At 38.0% G+C, this 19675-nt stretch overlaps 1 protein-coding gene across 11 annotated transcripts in view; it reads right to left on the minus strand.

Annotated features, from left to right (window-relative positions):
- The window catches only part of LOC110348502 (uncharacterized), a 165014-nt gene that overhangs the window by 28632 nt on the left and 116707 nt on the right, over positions 1-19675 (minus strand). The window contains exon 1 of one of the 11 annotated variants that reach the window (XR_015438991.1): positions 11543-17600. The exons of 3 other annotated variants lie outside the window; for them this stretch is intronic. The gene's annotated coding sequence lies outside the window, so the exon portion shown is untranslated. Of the gene's footprint in view, positions 1-11542; positions 17601-19675 lie in introns of those variants that run through there. 7 more of the 11 variants (XR_015438990.1, XR_015438993.1, XR_015438996.1 and 4 more) reach the window with 7 other exon arrangements.

The raw sequence follows: 19675 nt of genomic DNA on the forward strand, positions 1-19675 counted from the left end.
ATGCATTCTTATATAGTAGAGAAACTGCAGTGCACCTATTAAGGGCTCTATATTCATTTCAACTTAGTTACTCTCCCTAATGTCTTTGGGACACATCAATTATAAGTCTATCTTTATCTCTTCATTTTACAACCAGTTGTAGAACTTGATAGTAAACATACATGTTGGTGTGATATGTCATGTGTATTGTCACTCATAATTTATTCTTTGTGCTGTATTCTAAATGTTTTAGTAAACTAATATTTTCTCTCAATAATTTTAATGATGCAGTATAGCTCAAGATAAATTCTGAAATTATATCTATTAGAGTTTCCATAGACATAAGTACTCATACCTTTTTGTTATTTTGCAAGTAATTTAAATTTTTTAAAGATAATGTTTTCTTTTAGAGAACCTCAATATCCTTGATTGAACAGGACAAGAAAATAAATATATTTGTTGCCAATCTCAAGCACTTATTTTGGTTTAGGGTAGACTTGTGAATGTTATGGTCATTTAATATTAATAATTATTCTCCTTAATAAGTGGGTATACTCTTTTTGAGAATTTGGGTTTTTTAATTCTAATGTTAAGGTTAGTGTGATTAAATACTTTGAGTTCTTAAATATTCGTTTAAATATTCTAACAAACCCAAGTTAAATGCTTTTAAAAGTTCTTCTAAAACCATTGTCAATTGTATTTTGTAAAATCTGCTTCAAAAATTAGTCTACCACTGTGAAAGAAATGCTCTTTAATACAGAGATGAAAAAAGGGTGGAAGGAGGTGGAAGGAGGATTCTGGAGGAGAAAAATGTCAAGTGAATCAATATGATTAATTGAATTAAATGTAGATTCATAAAACTCATATTCGCACATTTATACAATGCATTCACAGTGACATTTAAAATATGTTTTGAAAATCCCTAAATAAAGTCTCCTGTACATGAAGACATTTTTCATCTTTAAAAAATAAAAAAAGTTAACGACATAATAGAATCATATAACTTTACTGCTACGTACTATACATTTCAATAGTTTAACAGGAAAACAGAACAAATTTTAGTTTGTACATGTTTAAAGGACATCATGTCTACTTTTGCTGCAGTCTGAGATGTGTAGGCTCAAGACTATAGATAATCTGGACTACAAATATAACATAGATAACTTTTCACTTCATATCAAGGTCATTTTAGGGTTAATCCATCACATTTACAACTCTGTGCTGCTCTTCTGCTGGGTCACTAAATTGTTAAAACTTCACAAATCAAATACATCTAAGACCAAATGTTAATTTTTACAAGTTGTGAAATATGACGTGGAGGAAAAGCACTGACTCTTAGGGTTCTGAAATATAGCATCTTTTAAAAATGTGGTTGCACAAAGTTAAAAATGATGCCTTAAACCTACTTGTAGAATTAGCATCTGTAAATGATAAAAATGACAACAGGATCTAAACATGGCACAACACCTGAAATAAGAGAATTCAAGATGCTATCCAGATTCATGCAGAACTGCACTGCTATGATTTGCATGCAAGTCAATTTAACTCAAGAAAATTAATAGTCATTAGAATATTAATTTTGAGTTGTTTGTGATTACTCTCCCTCAAGCCTATTCTTGTTAGCGTTTTTTCCTCCAATCTGTGTATTTCATATAAATATAAAGCCTTCTATTCCTGCTTGATGAGAAGTATATTTTACTGTTTTCACAAAAATTCAGTCATGGCTCTTGCTCTTTTAATGAATGACAGTTTTTAATTGTTTTAAAAAAGAAAGGTTCCAAGATAAAGATTTTACATCACTGACAAAATGGAAGAAAACTGAGAGAAGATTTCCTTTAGTAGCCTGCTATTGATGATGAAAAACAAGGAGACAAATGCAATTGGTAAAACAAACCCTAAGAAAGTTTCAAGTATCTCAACTAGGGGACATCTTCTTAGTTGTAAATAGCTCAATTTTATTTCTGGAACCTAAAATATGGATCCCTGCCCCCTCCCAACTCCAATCTTGCTTCCAGTTTCCAAACTTCAGGCTCATCAAAGTAAACAAGCTATGGTCAGGAGAGAAAATCCAGCTAAGGCCGGAGGGCTGCTGCCACCTCCCTCTCTGCTCACACAATTCTGTGCCAATAGCTATTGGGAAGGAAAGAAAGGGCTGCCACTGTGGCGCGTGGAAGTAAAGGGGCAGAGGGGCATCACTTCAATCTCTGGGCTGAGGCTCTTTCTCACTCGTGTCTCCAGAGAAAAGAGATGCTCTTCATTCACAAAACAAAACAAGAAAATCTCTATAATTATTTTTGGCTCAGCTCCATTGAAATTCATTCTCCTGGAAGCTTCTCTGTTTTAGATTAAAACAATGCTTAGAATATTCATTCTCTGTTCCCCTTTCTTTTTTTGCACTCACTACCCTTGTGTGCCACCCCCACCCCACACTCTGCCCCGTTTTCCTCTTGTGTTCTCTATTTCTCAGTCTTGGTTGCTTTTGCTCTCTGCCTCTGTCTTTGATGATAGTTTTTTCTTTACCAAACCAACGTTGGGCCTCTAAGTCCCTACCCACGGTCTCCATGTTTAGGGACAGTAGTTCATCTCACACCCCTCTACCAAAGAGAACATTTCTCCCATCCTGTATCACTGATCACACTACAGGACTGTTAATTTGCTGATAGGATGCTTCCAGCCAGTAAACATAATTTCTCATCTTACCCTGTTGAGGAAAATCAGAAATACAGTTCTCCTTCTTTTTCTTCTAGCCTTCTCTTCAATTTCCAGTGCTCAATAGAGGAATAAAAATCATTATCCATAGTGGAGGGCAGTTATTAAATCGCAGCAGAAAGGCACTGAAAATTATTTTAAAAATCTAAATTCCATGATTTAGTCACTATCAAAATTTAGTGTATGAAACAAGACCGTAATTATTATAGGCATGTTTTTTTTTTCTGTCACCAACTTTAACTTGTCTTTCTTCACCTAAGGTAAAAACTTTTGCTATTTTCCTTTTTGTTAACAGAAAACAATTTCAGCAAATAGAATTCCTTTTCCAAATAAAGTTTGTGTATATATTTTTAACATAAGTTCTCTATGCCTTAAAATACAGCATCTCCTCTCCTGGATCATGGTATTCATTTTGGAGCCTAATACAAAGCAAGAGTTTTATTTACAATGACTTACACTTTATGGAATTCCAGTTTCTTACACCTTTCAATTCTTGGTGACCTTAGGCAAAAGCTGCTGACAAATCTTTCATAGAAAGAGGAAGTGGGTCTGAAACCAACTTTCATTAGCATTAATGTGTTTCTCTATTTCTCACTTTCTAATTGGAATAATTAATTTGTATTCATTTCAAATTCTTGATTGTTAGTGAAAGGATCAACCTTGGTACCCATCATGCGCAGAGTGTGGAACCAATTTAGGGGTGCCTTCCTGTTCCCCGGAACAAGGACTGCTTTATGTGGATACACTATTCATTTTTGAGTAACCCCATCCCTCCTGCCCTCTTCTGACATACACACACACACAAATCCTGACACTTGCTTAGATGTGAAGTGAGTTCTCTGGGATTTCTTTGCCCTATAACACTAAAGCAATTTTATAACTATATATTTAAAAGTTTTGGAATCTATTTCTAAAAGTCTATAAGCACCCTGATTAGACCCCATTTGGTTTACCAAATAAAGAGAGGGAAAGAAAAGAAAAAAAGGAAAATTAACTACTGTTAATTACACCGTAAACATTTAATAAATATTCTTTCTTTCTATCCTTTGCCCTTTTCAAAAGGAAAGGTGGTAATTTGTATGTACGCTGCCTCTTTCCTCCCACTGTTTTATTTCTTTTCTTTCTGGATTTCTTTCACTGCAGTAGAAAAGAGGTGGACATGTTTAAGAAGATAGAAATGTTTACCTAGTACATTTTCTTCATAGAAAGAAACAGCTGAAGCACCTTCCAGTTTGTCTTCTAACCTTTGTTCCATCCCTAATCTGAAAGCTGCCTTTTAATTACAAAATATTGTAAAGGGAATACAGTAGGAACACATAACCCTGGCTTCTTAGCCAAATGAGAAGAAGTTTAATAGTAATGTATGGCTGCAGGAGTGGTTATGTTTGGGATCCATATGCATGTTCAGTTCGCACATTCAGGCAGTGCAATAAAGCAGGGAAAAACAGCTGATACACAAAGAGACTGTCTAGACGGTACCCCATCAGTCTGACTAAATTTGGTGCTGGCATTCCCAGTGGGATTGTAATATAATTGTTCTGGTGTCTGCGTTCATTCCCCCTGTCAAACACCATTCCAAATATACATCCTTCTCCCCAACCCTTCTTCTTCTTCCACAAATATGAAGCCCAAACCATGCCATGCTGGAGAGGGCGTTAGATGGCTCAAGCCCAAGAAAATGTTATCATTTAGCAAAATTGTGTTGTTCACTTCCTTTTGAAAATCCCCCTGCTACTTCGTAATTCCAAATGGAATTAATCTCAAGCAATTTTTAATAATTTAAACTAAGACCATGGAAAAAATTTAAATGCAAATATACACCACCTGAAAATGAGCACCTTAGATGAAAGCAAATAGGCCTTTTTACTCCTTTGTATCTATTAACCTCTGTTAGAAAATTTAACAGAAATCAGAGAGGTGAAAGTGTGTTGAGGAGAGAGCTCATAAATTCTAATGAAGAAGGGCTAACGGAAACAATGGTAAGCAAAAGCATTGAAAAAATGCAGATTGTCTATGTTTTTCATTTTTGAGTTTAAGCTATAATTTTCTCTCCAAACATCTTTTGAAAGTTAAATTTCTATTAATTTATGTATGAATGATTTTATATTCTTGGCTTCAAAAACGAGAAACCAGCAATATTTATCCATCCATTTTTAATAACTATCAATTAATATTTTTTAAGTATTCTGGTTTAACACATCAAGGAAATGAAAATCATTACTTAAAGAAAGAAGTAAGCCAAAAAAGCATTGTTAAAATGAATAATACACAGATTATTGATAAAAATGCTCGCGATCTAAACATTTATACAACACTAACATTAAAGTTCTCAGATTCGTTTTTAAAAAGGAAAATGCAAATTTGAGGATTGCCATATACTATAATGACTATATACAATTATTTTATTTTCTGTTTTAGCATGTCACCTGTGGGCATTATTTAGATATTGAAATTGACCACAAAACTGATTTCTCTACCTCTTTTTAATGCCAATAAAAATTATCTTGAGAAAGGGCTGGACTTTGGTTTGTTTTATCTAGTGTGGGCTTATCTCTGCATTTCCTGTGGGGAAGGAAGGATGCTATAAATAGAAATTTGTCCTCCACCTCCCAGCAGCTTTGTGATGCCAGTAGGTTAGGGTCCCAAGTGAGCGAAGAAAGTCTCCCAGCCCCCATCAGAGACCAGTTTAGCTAGAGAAAAATCAAGGAAAATACTGCAGCCACTAGACCCTGCCTTTATCCAAGGTGGGGAAGCAGAGTGATAAACACCACATCAGGACAGAAGCAAGGAGTGGTACAAGGCCCAGAGCCTCAACTCACACAAAGACAGAGCACCCGGCCTCACAAAAAATCACTGCCAAAGTGACCACTAAGTCCCTGACATATTTTATACCTGTCCTACAGTTCTTATTTGGAAAACAAAGATGAAGAGCTTGCATCTTTCCGTTTTTAATTTTGAAAACAAGTAATTTGTCATTTCATGTTTTCCCCTACACTGTATGAAATTACTTTTTCTGAATACGCACATGGGTCATTCGAAAAGACAACACAGTAATACTTTAGCAGTCTCTACCTGGAAGCTGGGTGATTTGCTGGTGATTGTGTTTTATCCACTTTATTTATTTGTTTATTGTTTGAGCAGGGAGTGGTAGAAAAGTGCAAGGAAGCCATCCTGTAGGACTCTGTGAGAGGAAAATGTCATCAAAATCTGAGGTCTGGAGTTGGTTTTCAAACTCTTGCCTAATGTCCTCTGATACCTCTTCGGTCTTCCCTGGATTAAATGAATGTATTTGTTCTGGGGCTCTTTCCACTTCACCGATGTGCGTGTGAATTGATAGGGTGCCAGGAGGCGGGTGAGCAAAAGTGTGTGTGAAGCTGGGAGTAGACGGGGACAGGGCAAGTGTGTCTGGGTGCGAAGGAGCGTGCGGGCCAGGCTAGGCTGCCTGGACTTGTCCAGGAAGAGAATGAAAAGGCGCATTTTTGGCTGTTTTGTTGGGGGCCACAGGCTCAGGATGGTTGGGAGTTGAAGAGGGAGGTAGGGTGTAAAGGAGGGTGGAGAATGGGTGTGGCGTGCGTGTGCGCGCGTGCGTGCACGTGTGGATGTGTGTGCGCGCGTGCCTGTGTGCGCGTGTGCGTTGGCTCTGACATTTCGGTTTTGGCGGAGCCTTGGTTTTTGCTTTGTCGCTTCCCGGGTGTAAACAGGCTGGACTCTCAGGTTCAGGGTGGAGGGCAGGCAGGGGATTGTCATTCCAGTTTCTCTTTCTGGCCCTGGCCTGTGGCTGCTGCTGGGAAGGAGCAGTGGGGGGAGAAGATGGGGTCTGTCTGCAGCTGCCCCTCTCACACTTGAATGAAAGAACTTTTTTTTCAGGGGTAGGGAAGCTGTGAATACCTTTCCCAATAAGAGATGAGGCATATTGAAAACTATATTAAATTACCCTGATTAACAATTTAGCCACGAACAGGGGAGCTTTGGGAGATCTCTATAGGCAGGACTGGGGGCTATTCATGCCAGCAGCTAAGAGGTCGAAAGGTTTCTGAAGTTCACAGGCTCAAAGCCTTTGTTATGCTAACAGACAATCTCAAATCAGCTGCCTAGTGGAGTGTGAAATATAAATGATTCCTTGAGAACTTCCAATAAGTTGTCATTCTTGCTCTCCGAATACCAGGACAGGCTGCTAATTTCTAGCAGGCCCTTTTGCAACATTGCTAGCCCTAAATGAATGCCTTTGTAGTTCAAATAATCTTTTCAAGGAAGCTGTCCTATCCTCATAGCCCAAATGCATCTTGGTTTTGACTATTAAATGAAAATCAGGGCTCAGCGTGCTTGACTTTTCCAAGCACCCGATGTTTGGGAAGGGTGGCGGCAGCTCTCACGCACAAGTTAGCACCCACTGCAGGAGGGCCAGGGCATGAATAACAGCCCTCAGCCCCAAGCCACTCAACTCACACCCCCACTCTCTGCCAGGAACAAAGCTCTGAGTGAGATTTACGGGGCTTCCCTTCCCTCTGGCCGGACTCCCTTCCCTTTCAACCACACCACCATTTCTCTGATTTATGGACCCTCTGGCCAGCTGACCTGCTAGCATCTGACTGGTCACTTCGAAGCATCAACTTGGGTGTGAGCATTTTCATTCTCCAGGGCACACCAGGCCAAGAGGAGAACGAGGCGCATGTCCAGGCCATACCTCTCCTGTCAGATGCCCGTGGATGTTATTCTGTCGTTTTCCCATCAGAAGGCTACATACATGGCTGATGATATTGGGTGTGGCCTTTGAGTTTGTCCAGATGGATAGAAAAAGTCCTGGCTCTCTGAGTCTGAATTACAAAGCTTTTAAAGTAAGGAAAACCACCTCTTACTCCACACTCCAAACAAGCTGGGACAGTAGGAATGTGAATCTATCGGGGAGAGTATGCCCAGATTAAACATTCTAGCAGGAAGAGACAAGGCCAATTTACACAAATAAAGAAAACACACAGAAGAGAGGACAAAGCCCGAGTGAAATTAGAAGCCCATCTGCTCAGTCTTCACAAAGGAACAGCAGCAATAACTTGGGACCTAAAATGTGCAACATTTCTGACCACATTCTCAACTTTTTTGCTGAAACACAGCAAAGTCCATAATATCAGAGAAGCCTCTGTTTTTTCCAAAGAGAACAGGTTTGATTTTTGAGGCAAGGAATGGGAAAAAAATCAAATGGACTAAATTCCTTAATATATTCTTGGGGCAAGTTTACTTATAAATATAAGCAGTATTTTTAAATACATCCTTAGGTAACTTTATAGAGCTGAAGGATAGAGGGCCTTAGTTTCCCTTCATCTTCTTTCTTGCTCTTCTAAACAAAATTTTAAAATGCTACATCAAATATATTTTGAGGGTGTTCATTTTGATAGGCATAAAAACTGGTTAAATAAACTACTTTTTTTTCCCTAGGTAAACTGAGACTTGTGACCATATATTGAAATATTAAATATCAATAAGAACAGTAATATAACTTTCATCAGTTTTGAAATCGCCTAGCCTACACATTTAAATTTTGGTTTTTTTTAAAAAAAAATCCAGGCTACAAAGCACAATCTTAAAAGACTCTGGGCTTCACCTCTGAGAATCTGGTCATTAGAGTAGTAGAGTATTTAGGAACCAGGTCATTATTTGTCTTTCAAATCCTGGTTTCACTAAGTAATAATATTGCCTAAGAAAACTAGTTGAGGTTACTGATATCAAAGGAATAAAAAATTATAGTTTGTTCTGCCAAATATCAGAATTAAACAATCATTTGTTATTGATCGGCTCACACACTTCTCAGAGGATTTGCATCCTTGTTCTCTTTATTTCAGAGACAGTAGAATGATTGGCTCTGGACGCACTTCTGATTATATAAAAAGGTCACATAGCTAAAAGTTTGGGGGATGTGAGACAATGTGCTTAAATTTAAATTTTTCATCCTTTTCCAATTAAAAAATGTAACAATATTAAACTATAGAAGGTCTACATGTTATGGACATATGCTGAACATTCAAAGCAAAAATATTTCCCCTGTGCTTTCCAAATACTTATTTTGCCACTTCGAAGTGTCCTCTCTCTTTCGTCTTTAACACATCAAAACAGGGAAGAAAGCGCTTTTGTGTTATAACTACAGAGAAAACATTGGAGAATGTGTCAATGCAGTGAATACCAGCACTGGTTTGGGGGTTGGTTTGTTTTTCCCCCTGCCGTGGTATTTCTTTTCCCTTTGCAGCCTTTAAACTGTGACCACTTTGAGAAAAGCAATGGTTGAAATGAAAAGTGAGGACAAACTGCATTAAACCTGTGTGTTTCTAGAATATAAGCACGATGAAAGCAGTGTTGGACATGACAGAGCACTGCAGCGCTCCACATTCGGAAAAATAAAATTTAATTTACAAAAAAAAGAAATAAAAGCTGTTCTTTTTCACTTTTCCCCTAAATACCTATGATCTAAGAGAAAGGGAATTTCTGTTTTTAAAAAAGAAAAAAGTTTCCAGGGTTGCCATCTCTCCAGGGTGGGGTGTGTGCATGTGTGCGTGTGTGTGTGTGTGCGTGTGTGTGTGTGCGCGCGCGCGTATGTGTGTTTAGGGAGAAAAGACAGAATGGGGGAGGGAGGGCAGATAACTTTACTGACATATTAATTCTTTAGATAGCGGCAAATGAATGGTCCAAATAGACATTTGTTTCCCTTAATAGGTTTTGCACAGGTCTCTTACGAGCTGTGGCATATGCTTCATTTATATGTATATTTATTTAGAAGGATAGAGAATAATAGGTGCAGTTTGTCTATAGTCGCAGTTATTATTTAAAGTCCAAAGAGGTAACAACTTTTTTTCTACTCCAAACACAAATACAAAGGTCTCTTCAATATGCCTCTGGCTTTGCATTGAGGGCCAATTAAAAATAAAGATAATATTCTAATTATTGAGCCTGAGGAGGAGAAAGAATGGGGCTAAAAGGCAAAATGATTCCAAGATGGCTGCCGCTTCCTCCTTCCCTTCCTTGCTGCCTGTTTTCCACATAAAAATTAATGCAATATTTTGTTTAGAAATCACACTGTAGGTCATTTGCAAATGAAGCAGCCTCGGAGGCACCAACATCTGCCCAGAATACCCTCCTGGTGCCATGGAGGTATGAAGACAGATTAAAATGCAAACATTCAAATGTATTTAGGTTTGTACACAGTGAGTAGACTCACACACATACACACTTGCATGTGTGAACCATATCCACGGCTGCACATGCAATAAAAGGCCAAAATCCCTCCTAATTCTTAGGACAGAAGGGCAAAGGAGGGCTCCAGGCCACCACCTTCCTCCCCAAAGGTTAGAAAATGCACTGCTCATGGTCTGGATTTGATTTTTTTAAAAAGATATATCTTACTGATGACTCTCTCATTAGGCAGACTTCTGAAGTCTACGGAGACAAGATTTCCATAAATTATCTCTCTAACTCATCTCATGCTGGTACCAAATGCAAAGCTCAAATTGCTTTTCTAAAAATTTTCTTGTATTTTTTTTCACAAAGAGAACACAAAGCTAATCAGCTTCTCAAACATGTTAAAGGGTTAAGATCATCACTAATTACTACTATTAATTACAATTATTGTCTATTTTTAATCATAAAATTCCACCCATAAAGCTAAATTTAAAATAATTTAGAGAATAAATAAAAGTATATTTGGTGTTTTCTAACAGATTTATAGCAGTTTGCTGTGTAGACTTGAGTGCACTAGGCATAGAACAAAGCAAATGGTTTAGTTCCTATAGGAAATATATTAAAAAGAAAAAAAAGGAAAACCCCCCCACAACCCTTTATCTAAAAGCCATCAGGGACAAGCACTCAATACAAGTTAACAAGCAGGAACTGATAAGATAACATTTATATGAGGTCAGAAGTCAAATGCCAGTCAAAGGCTTTTAACCTCTTGGGTCATAAACAGGAATAGTTAAAAGTGAGAGGTGGTTATTTATCGGATTTTAAGGGTACCTGATCATTGCCAGAAGATCTCCAAAGATGAAACTAATTGGGATTTATAGAAAAAGGACTTTGTAGCTGCTCAAAGAAAATTAACCTACAAACCCACGATTCTTCAATTGGTAGGGAGAAAAACAAACAAAAAACCCCTCTTTGGAGGGGGGGATAAATCTAGTAATTTAAATGGATTTAATAGCAAAAATCTCAGAGGCACTAATTTAGGGCTATTGTACACATCGGCTAAAATACAGAAAATTGTATTTTTACAAATTCTATCTTAAACATCTTCAACAAAATAAGCATTACATAATTTATTTCCAGTTTTTGTTTTTTCTTTTACTCTTCTCAGACCTCCTAAATTAGACAGAACACAACTCCAATATCACAATACTTTTTGCCCTCAGAATGCCATCATTTTAAAATTTAAAATTATGTATATATTCTAATAGCAATTATTTTAAAACATTGAAATATCAAAACTGCTTAATTAAATTTTTATCTTAATCTATCCAGAGAAGTAGATGTCTTATTTGCTGCAGGAATATTTTTTCCTTTGTTTTGATTTTTGTCTTTTCTCTTTCTTCTTTTTGGCTTACATTTCAAACTCCCAAGCAGTTCCTGGTCCCTGAGCCTACGCTGGTTTATATTTTCAAAGCGTACCCACCCCCTTTTTTCTTTTGCAATAAAAAAAGCAGATCTAGATATTTCTTTCTAGAGAGAGATAGAGGGATTGTTGTTAGGCCTGCTAAGGCCCACTGTTTCTTTAAACAGAGTCCACAACACACTAGGCAAACATTGTGGATTTAAAATGCTTTTAAATATTTATCACTAGTATTTTATCATCATATTCAAATGACACCTGGAGTGCACTCACCTTTATTGACAATCTCTGTTCTGAAAGTCCATTTGCTTCCTTAAAGCCCCCCAAGCAGAACAAGGGCTACCCGTTTTCATTCAGTTAATGTTTAGTAAAAAACCAAGCAACCTTAATCAGCATGCTGATTGCATCGTCAACTAACAAATAATTTACTACTCTGAGCATTGCATTCCATTAAAAGCTCATTAAATTTTCTGTTCTCCAATGGGAGGTTTAGCTTTTGAACTGCATGCTTTTGCTTTGAATGATCATTTATTCCATTTTTGCAAAATGTTGTGGGTTTTTTTCCCCTAAAGTATAGGTGAGCATTTCGATACCTATAGACTGCAAACATATGGAGACACAGCCCAGGGTTGAGAATGTTCAATTTTATTTACAAACTCAAGTTTCACAAAAATTCAACGCAATCTCTTGTACTTTTAGGACATGATGAAATAACTGAGTTTATCTCTGGTTATAGGGATCCAAACATAGCCTCAGAAATATTAATACGTGACATAAAATATCAAATCCTTTCTTAAAGCTTAAGAGTGTTTTTCTACATATTACAGCTCTTATTATTATTATTTTATTATTTTTTAATCCTGGTACATAGTTGCTGTCTACTGATTCAAAAAGGGGCATCATATCACAAAGCCCTTACCCTATTTGATGCCAAACTTAAAACCAGTGTGTGTGGGGGTGCTAGTAACCCAAAGAAATCCCCATTTTCTGGGGTCTGCACATTTTCTGCAACCCTCTAATCCCCTGAATTGTTTTCTTGCCCAGACTCATCGAGGAAAGAGTATATTTATAATTTTTAACTTAGGGAAATGTAGGAAAATATCAGGCCCCAAATTAACATGCATCTTTGGACTGCTAATTGTGCTCATTGCAAATTTGGGTCATTTTGCATGAGTGACTCTAATGTGGAGCTGAAATTGCCACGCAGCTCAGTGGATTCCTGATTCCCCGCGCTAATCCTGAACTCGGTGATTGTGTCAGGTGCAGTTCTGTATGCTCTAGCAGCTGGCTCATCCTCATCAATGCAAATCAGGCAACTCCTACAATCAGAGCCTCGTGAGTGTGAGGCCCTACTGCTGAGGGCGGGCTAAAGCACAACCCACTCTCACTTTCAAATCACGCCAAATGGCAAGACAACTACATGTCCTTCCAGTTCAAACTCAGCGTTCGAAAAGAAAACAAGAAGGGGATGGCTACAAAGGAGAGGAAAACCTCCGTGTCTGGGAAGTGGACTTGTTTAGATGGGCTTGATTTAGACACGGATAATGCCAAGTGCATTTCAACGAATAATTATTTAGCTTCTATTCTGTGCAAGAGACTTTTAAGAGCCGTAGGGGACGAAAAGGTAGGGGAGACACAGTTCCTGCCTTTAAGGAACCTTATGATTTGATTGCAGAAAATTGTAAAGATGAAGATAATAGCAGAAGTATTATTAAGGAACAGTCACCAAAGTCTTAAAGGAAAACCCTAAAACACTCTTAAGGGAACTGTTTAGAGATGGCATTGTGGCATAGACATTAAGAGTGAGTTCAGATCCCAGCTTTACCTCTTACTTGCTGAAGCTACTTCACTTTCCCAACTGTCAGGTCATTGTTGGCAAAATGGTGATAGTCCCAGGCTCGCAGGGATTTTAGGAGAACGAAACTAGATTCCGTAAATAACTCACCACCTGCTTGGCACATAGTAAATGCTCAATAATGTCAGCTGTGGTCATTATTATTCCTTCCTTAAGGCAGAAAGAAGGAATCCAGAAATAACAAGGTACCACAGTTAGAAGACATTTATTTGATCTTGTCTCTAAATTCCCATTTTATGTGTAGCACTTACCCAGTGGAAGCCAAACACTGTGAACGCTAAAAAGCCCTGTGCCTCTCAGTGGGGCCCGGACTACCCTGGCAACTCAGAACACGAAGGAGAGAACAAGAAATCCCTGTGCTTTTCCTTTTCTTCTTTTCCAAACAAGTGTGCAGACTTCCCCTGCATTTCAGCCCCACCCTCTTTATTTTCCTGCCTAATCTATAAAGGAGGATTAACAGCAGCACGCTGCTTTGGCATGGAGCAGATTCTGGGTGAGGGCCTGTAGGTAGTTTAATGAATACAATTTTCTAGCACTGTGAGTGCATATTTTTAGCTCCATGCTGGGCTCCAGCATTGGCTCTTGAGACAAATGGACAGACCCTTTGATCAGACTTAGGTGTTGCTCCAAGAAGAACCTTTTTTCAGAAAGTAGTTGGAGGAAAAATGTATTCTTCTCATTTGTACTCTCTAAACGCAAATGTCAGATAACTGGCCTTAGTCCCAACAAGTTGCATTACGGGATTGAAGAGGACCACTGTAAGGAGAGAAAGTACTCCCAGGCAGGACTGCGACTGCCTTCTGGATAAAGAGGACGGATGGCAGCGGGCAAGAGTGCAGTTGACATCCTTTCCCTCTGAGTGTAAGGCACAGGCAGTTAACCTTCCCAGGGGAGGTTTGGCCTAGACAACATCATAGACACCATATCCCCCCTGGAGTTACCAAACAATAAAACTGCTTCCTGTGCCAAACACAAAGAATGGTCTGGAGTTGGATATTAGCAAACAGCAAGCCACATAAAGAAGAAAGGAAAGGCGGGTGGGAGAAGGAAGAAAAGAAGAAAAATTACATTAAGAGAAAAACACACAATAAGATTTTTTGTCTCCTTTAGTTTTCCACAGGCAGGGCAGCCAGACAGTCTTGTCTTGGTTTTAGCCTGTGCCAGGCAGGGATAGGGAGGTGGAGAAGAAGGGATTTTGATGTAATGCCAAGCAGGCCAGGATGAGGCACAGGGTCTTTTGGAAATAGCTGAGATTGTAATACCTTGGCCTTGGGAGAATGTGTGTAAGATGGGGAAGGATTTGATCTTTTGCATTCCTGCTCAGGACCCTCTCCTTCTCTTTCTAAGAGGATTAACAGATATTTTCCTAAGCAGAAATCAAAATGTGTCAAATCATCTGAGACAGTCAATTTGTTCACAATGCCCACATTCGCAGTACTGATGCAGCACTATTCAAAACCAGTTTCATTCCAAGAGATACAATGCAGCAGAGAGGTAAACATTTATCTTCATAATCTTACTCTCCTTTCAGACTGCTTAATTTTTCTCAGCGATTTTCTCCTCCTCTTTCACTCCCCCAACCCCCATCTCATCTTGGCTTCAAAACATCTAATATAGAAAAAGACGTGACTTCCCCCCGAGGATTCGGATCTCAGTGATCCTGATGATGCAATGCGTGCTCTCCATTATTCCTAGGAGCTCCCTGGATGTGCTCCTGTATCCTCCCTCACAGCTCCAGTGGGCCTTATTTTTGCATCACTTACATAGCTTCCTCCAACACCTGCAAGGGTTCCCTCCACCTCTTCCTCCCACCTCGTCCCCAGTTATCAGAACTCCTTCCCCAACCCATCCCTACACTCCTTTTTATTGTTATTATTGCTATTGTCATCCTCTCCACAAGCACAGCCCTCTTCCGCTTCTCCTTAGGGAGGCATTAAGTTCCCTTCCTTTGTGCTACCTTAAAACTGCTTGTCCTCCTCAGCTCCCTTTGAACACTACAGACCACTGTCACCTTTGGAACAATGAATGCAAGTAGTTAGAGTAGGATTCCAAGTTCACATCTGAAGAATCACATGCATTTTTCATCCCTCTCCCCACCTCCCTGTCTTTTCATTGAGACTCCATAAGATAGCAGCAATTAGAAGCTCTGCAATGAATAGAAACAATAGCTACCGGTGTGTTTTATTCTGAAGACTTGAATAGTAGACATTTAGCAAGCAGAATAAAGCCCTGCTTTTATTCCTTTTCCTTACCGCTTGCTTAGCATGGATCCAGAATGTCCCCAAAAAGCCCATGTGTGAGAGCCTGGTACCCAGCTTGGTGCTGTTGGAAAGCGGTGGAACCTTTAAAAGGTGGAGTCTGTGGGAGCTCTGGAGTCCCGGGGGCAGCCCCAGGGGAACTGTGGGACCCATTTCTTTCTTCTTCCTCTATTTTCGCCTCCGGGCTGGGCTCCACCACACGCTTCTGCCAGGGACTGGGCCTGGCCACAGGCCCAAGGCTGCAGGGCCAAGCGGGCAAGGACTGAGACCATCCATGCTGTGAGGCAAAACAACCTTTTCTTTTCTGCGTCCTTTTATCACGGAGATTCATCATAGCAGTGGAAAGCTGATATATCCTTTCTATTTTCAGCATACATATATAGTTTTTTTGAAAAGTGGATTCTGACAGTGATTTCCATAACAACATAGTTCCTGTTGATATATGTTAGGTATATATAGATTGCCAGAAGGCTGTATGTGATCATGGGCTCAGAAGTGTGATAAATCCACCCATTCTGCCTTCTTCCCACCTTTCCTCTCCACCACATTCCCTTTCCACCCATTAGAATCCTACCCGTTCTCCAGGATCCAGTTTACAGCACATTTCCACAAGGACACGCTCCCCAGATCTCCCCAGAAGACATCCTCTCCCTTACCCAGGACTCTGATGAGGGTGATCCTGCCTCTCCTCTATCACCTACTGGAGTCAGGCGTTGTAACCTAGAAACTGCTGATGTCCTGGAAGACAATGGAGGTGTGTGCTCCATCCTTTCCCCCTGCCACCCCAATCAGGGGCTCTGATGAGACAACCAACCGAGTGTCCGTCCACTGGGGTGACTCCCGGCCTTCCAAGTCTGGGAAAAGCCCACCTCTCCTGTCTTGAATCTGTTTGGACCGAGGAGATATCAAGCCACTACTGGCCCACTTCTCTCTCCCCGTCTCCACTGAAATTTGACAGTAACTCTGAGGCTCCCAACATTAGAATTTGTAATATTTTTTCATCTAAATGTTCATCTTTAGTAAATACATAACAAGATGGAGTGTGAAGTGAGGGAATTAAAAAGTGCTATCTTATATCTGAATGAATAAATCATTTATATTAGCTCTTTTGTTTCTATGCTGGTCTGGAATTGGCAACAAATACCTAGCCATCAGCACTCTTTGACACCATGTATTCATTTGTTATTTTTTAATTTTTTAAGCACTTTGACAGTTGTTTACTGTGTCCTTTGGCGTTGGCCTGAAAAGGAGGAGCTCTGCTACATGTGATTGTGCTCAGTTTTTGAGTCATCTGTATTATTTTGACTCCCATTTCCAGAAGGCATTTACCTTCAAAGAATCACCAGTACTACCACCACAAAAATTCTACTTAATATTTTAACATTTTTCTTAAAACCATACCTCTTTTTGTAACCAGCTCATTTCAGTATTGAATTTTTCTCCTGATAAGGCAAATGACACTTTAGCCTTAGTTAATGTAAAACAGGAAGGTGTTAATCTCATTTTCAACATGTCAGCTCTTCCAGGTGGGTATTAATACGCAAGATCCCCTGCTGGCAGTCTCAACAGAATCTTTCTGGCTGTGAAGTGAAGTCCAAACCTGGTAATTTTTGCTCTCCTTTATTGTATGCATTCAGGTCTGCTTCATTCATTGAAAAAGATGTATCAGTAGCTAAATGCACATAAAGAAACAGAGACGTTTGCAAACTATTGACTTAACTCTGCACTCAGACACTATGATAGATTTGTTTCAAAATATGTACATACTACAAACATTTGGCTATGTTTGATGATGAAACAGCAACTAAGTAGAATATTTAAAAGACTCTCTGAGATCTATAATTTTGCTTCAGGGTGCTCCAGGTCAATGTTGCCATTTGCTTTAATATAGTAATTGTAAACAAAACAACAAGTATGGACTATTTTGCAGGAGTTGTTTCAGAATCCCATAAGCAACAAGGAAAATACATTGTTAAAGCAAGTTGGGGACCAAACTTTTATTTTTATTTTTTCTTCAATATATAGATTTAAAAAAAAGATTTTCATAGTACTGAGGTGATATGGAGAGTGTCAAAGAAATACATTATCTACAGGAAATTTCAGGAGTTTTGGGGATTTGTTTTACTTATACTACACTATTCCTATCAACACTTCAGGAGTTTTAAATGACAACTTCAAAAGAGGTCATTAAAAAAAGCAAAACAGAAATCAGTAACTTTGATGAATGTAAACAAATATTAAAATTAAGCTTTCTTATCTGAAAATATAATTAATTGTATTTTTATTTTTATTTTTAATTGATACATACAATTTTTATATATTTATGGGGTACCATGTGATGTTTCAATACATGCATTCATTGTGTAATATTCAAATTAGAGTAAGCATACAAATATTCTCAGTTATCATTTCTTTATAGTAAAAACATTCAAATCAATATATATTTATAAAACAATATTGCCTTCTGTAGTAAATTTACTGTACAAAGAACACTAAAACTACTTTTTCTGCCCAACAATAACTCAGTACTGTTATCTTTTCCCCATCTTCTCTCCTCTCCTTCTTCCTAGCTTCTGCTACATTCTCTTCTCAAGTTCCATGAGATCATCTTTTTTAAATATTCCATGTATGAGTGAGATTGCCCTATTTTATTCAACATAATACTTCCAGTTCTATCCATGTGGTTACAAATAACAGGATTTTATTCTTTTTATCGCTAAATAGTATTCCATTATGTATATGTACCACATTTTCTTTATCCACTCGACACCTGATGGACACTTACATTGTTTCCATTTCTTGCATATTGTGGAAAGTGCTACAATAAACAGCTGTGAAAATGCCTCTTTAAACCACCAATTTTACTTTCTTTGGATATAAATTCAGTTGTGGGATGGCTGGATTTCATGGCTGTACTATTTTTAATTTTTGAGAAACCTCTATACTGTTTTCTGTAGTATTTGTACTAATTTACATTTCCACTAATAGTGTTCCCGGGTTCCCTTTTTTGCTCATCCTCACCAGCACTTATTGTCTTTTTTTATAGTAGCCATTATAAAAGATAATATCTCTTTGTAGTTTTGATTTCCATTTTCCTGATGGATTGTGATGCAGAGTAATTTTTTATGTTCCCCTTAGATATTTGTCTTTCTTTGAAAATGTCTGTATCTGTTTACCATTTTATGCATTTTTTTCTTTTGTGATTGAGATTTTTAGTTCTTTATACATGCTGGTTATTAATCCTTTGTCAGATGTACAGTTTATAAACATTTTCTTCTGTCATTATCTCAATATGTATCCTTTGCTGTGCACAAGATTTTTAATTTGATGAAATCTCATTTGTCTAATTTGCTTTTGTTATTTGTGCTTTAAGGATCTTATCTTTAAAAAAAATCCTTCCTCATTCTGATGTCTTGAAATATTTCCCCTATGTTTTCTTTTAGTGGTTTCATAACCAGGTCTTACGTTTAGGTCTTTAATTTATTTTGAATTAATCTTTGTTTGTGGTGAGAGACAGGGGTCTAGTTTCATTTTTCTGCATGTGGGTACCCAATTTTTCCAGCACTGTTTATTGAAGACTAGCCTTTCTCTAATGTGTGTTCTTGGTACATTTGTTGAAAATCAGCTGGCTAGTAATATATGAGTTTACTTCTACATTTTCTATTCTGTTCCATTGATCCGTTTGCCTTTTTAAATATCCATGCCATGCTTCTGTGATTGTTCTAGTTTTGTGGTATATTTTGAATGCCTCTTGCTTTGTTGTTTTGTTTTGCTTTGGGTTTTTTTTCTTCTTCTCAAAATTATCTCAGTTACTGAGGATTTCCTTTGTGGTTCTATATAAATTTTAGAATTGCTTTTTAGTTGTGTGAATATTGTCATTGATATTTTGATAAGGATTGCACTGAGTCTGCAGATTAATTTAAATAAAATAAATAGCAATTTTGATTTTTCCAACCCGCGAACATTGAATATCTTTTGATATCTTTGCATCCTCTCCAAATTTGTTCATTAATGTCTTTTAGCTTTTATTGTAGATAACTTTCACCTCTTTTGTTAAATTTATGTATAGACATTTTGATTTTTGGTAGCTGTTGGGAATGAGATTGCTTTCTTTTTCAAATAATTTGCTATTGCTAGATAGTAATGCTATGGATTTTGTATGTTGATCTATTATCCTGCCTCTTGGCTGAATTTGTTTATTAGTTCTAATAGCTTTTTATAGAGTGTTTGGGGTTTTCTATATATAAAATCACATCATCTGAAAACTGTGGCAATTTGACTTATTGCTGTCAA

Source organism: Heterocephalus glaber, unplaced genomic scaffold (genome assembly GCF_053883595.1).
Source record: "Heterocephalus glaber isolate CG9 unplaced genomic scaffold, H.glaber_assembly_v1.0 deba00001465, whole genome shotgun sequence".
In the NCBI taxonomy this organism is placed as follows: domain Eukaryota; kingdom Metazoa; phylum Chordata; class Mammalia; order Rodentia; family Bathyergidae; genus Heterocephalus; species Heterocephalus glaber.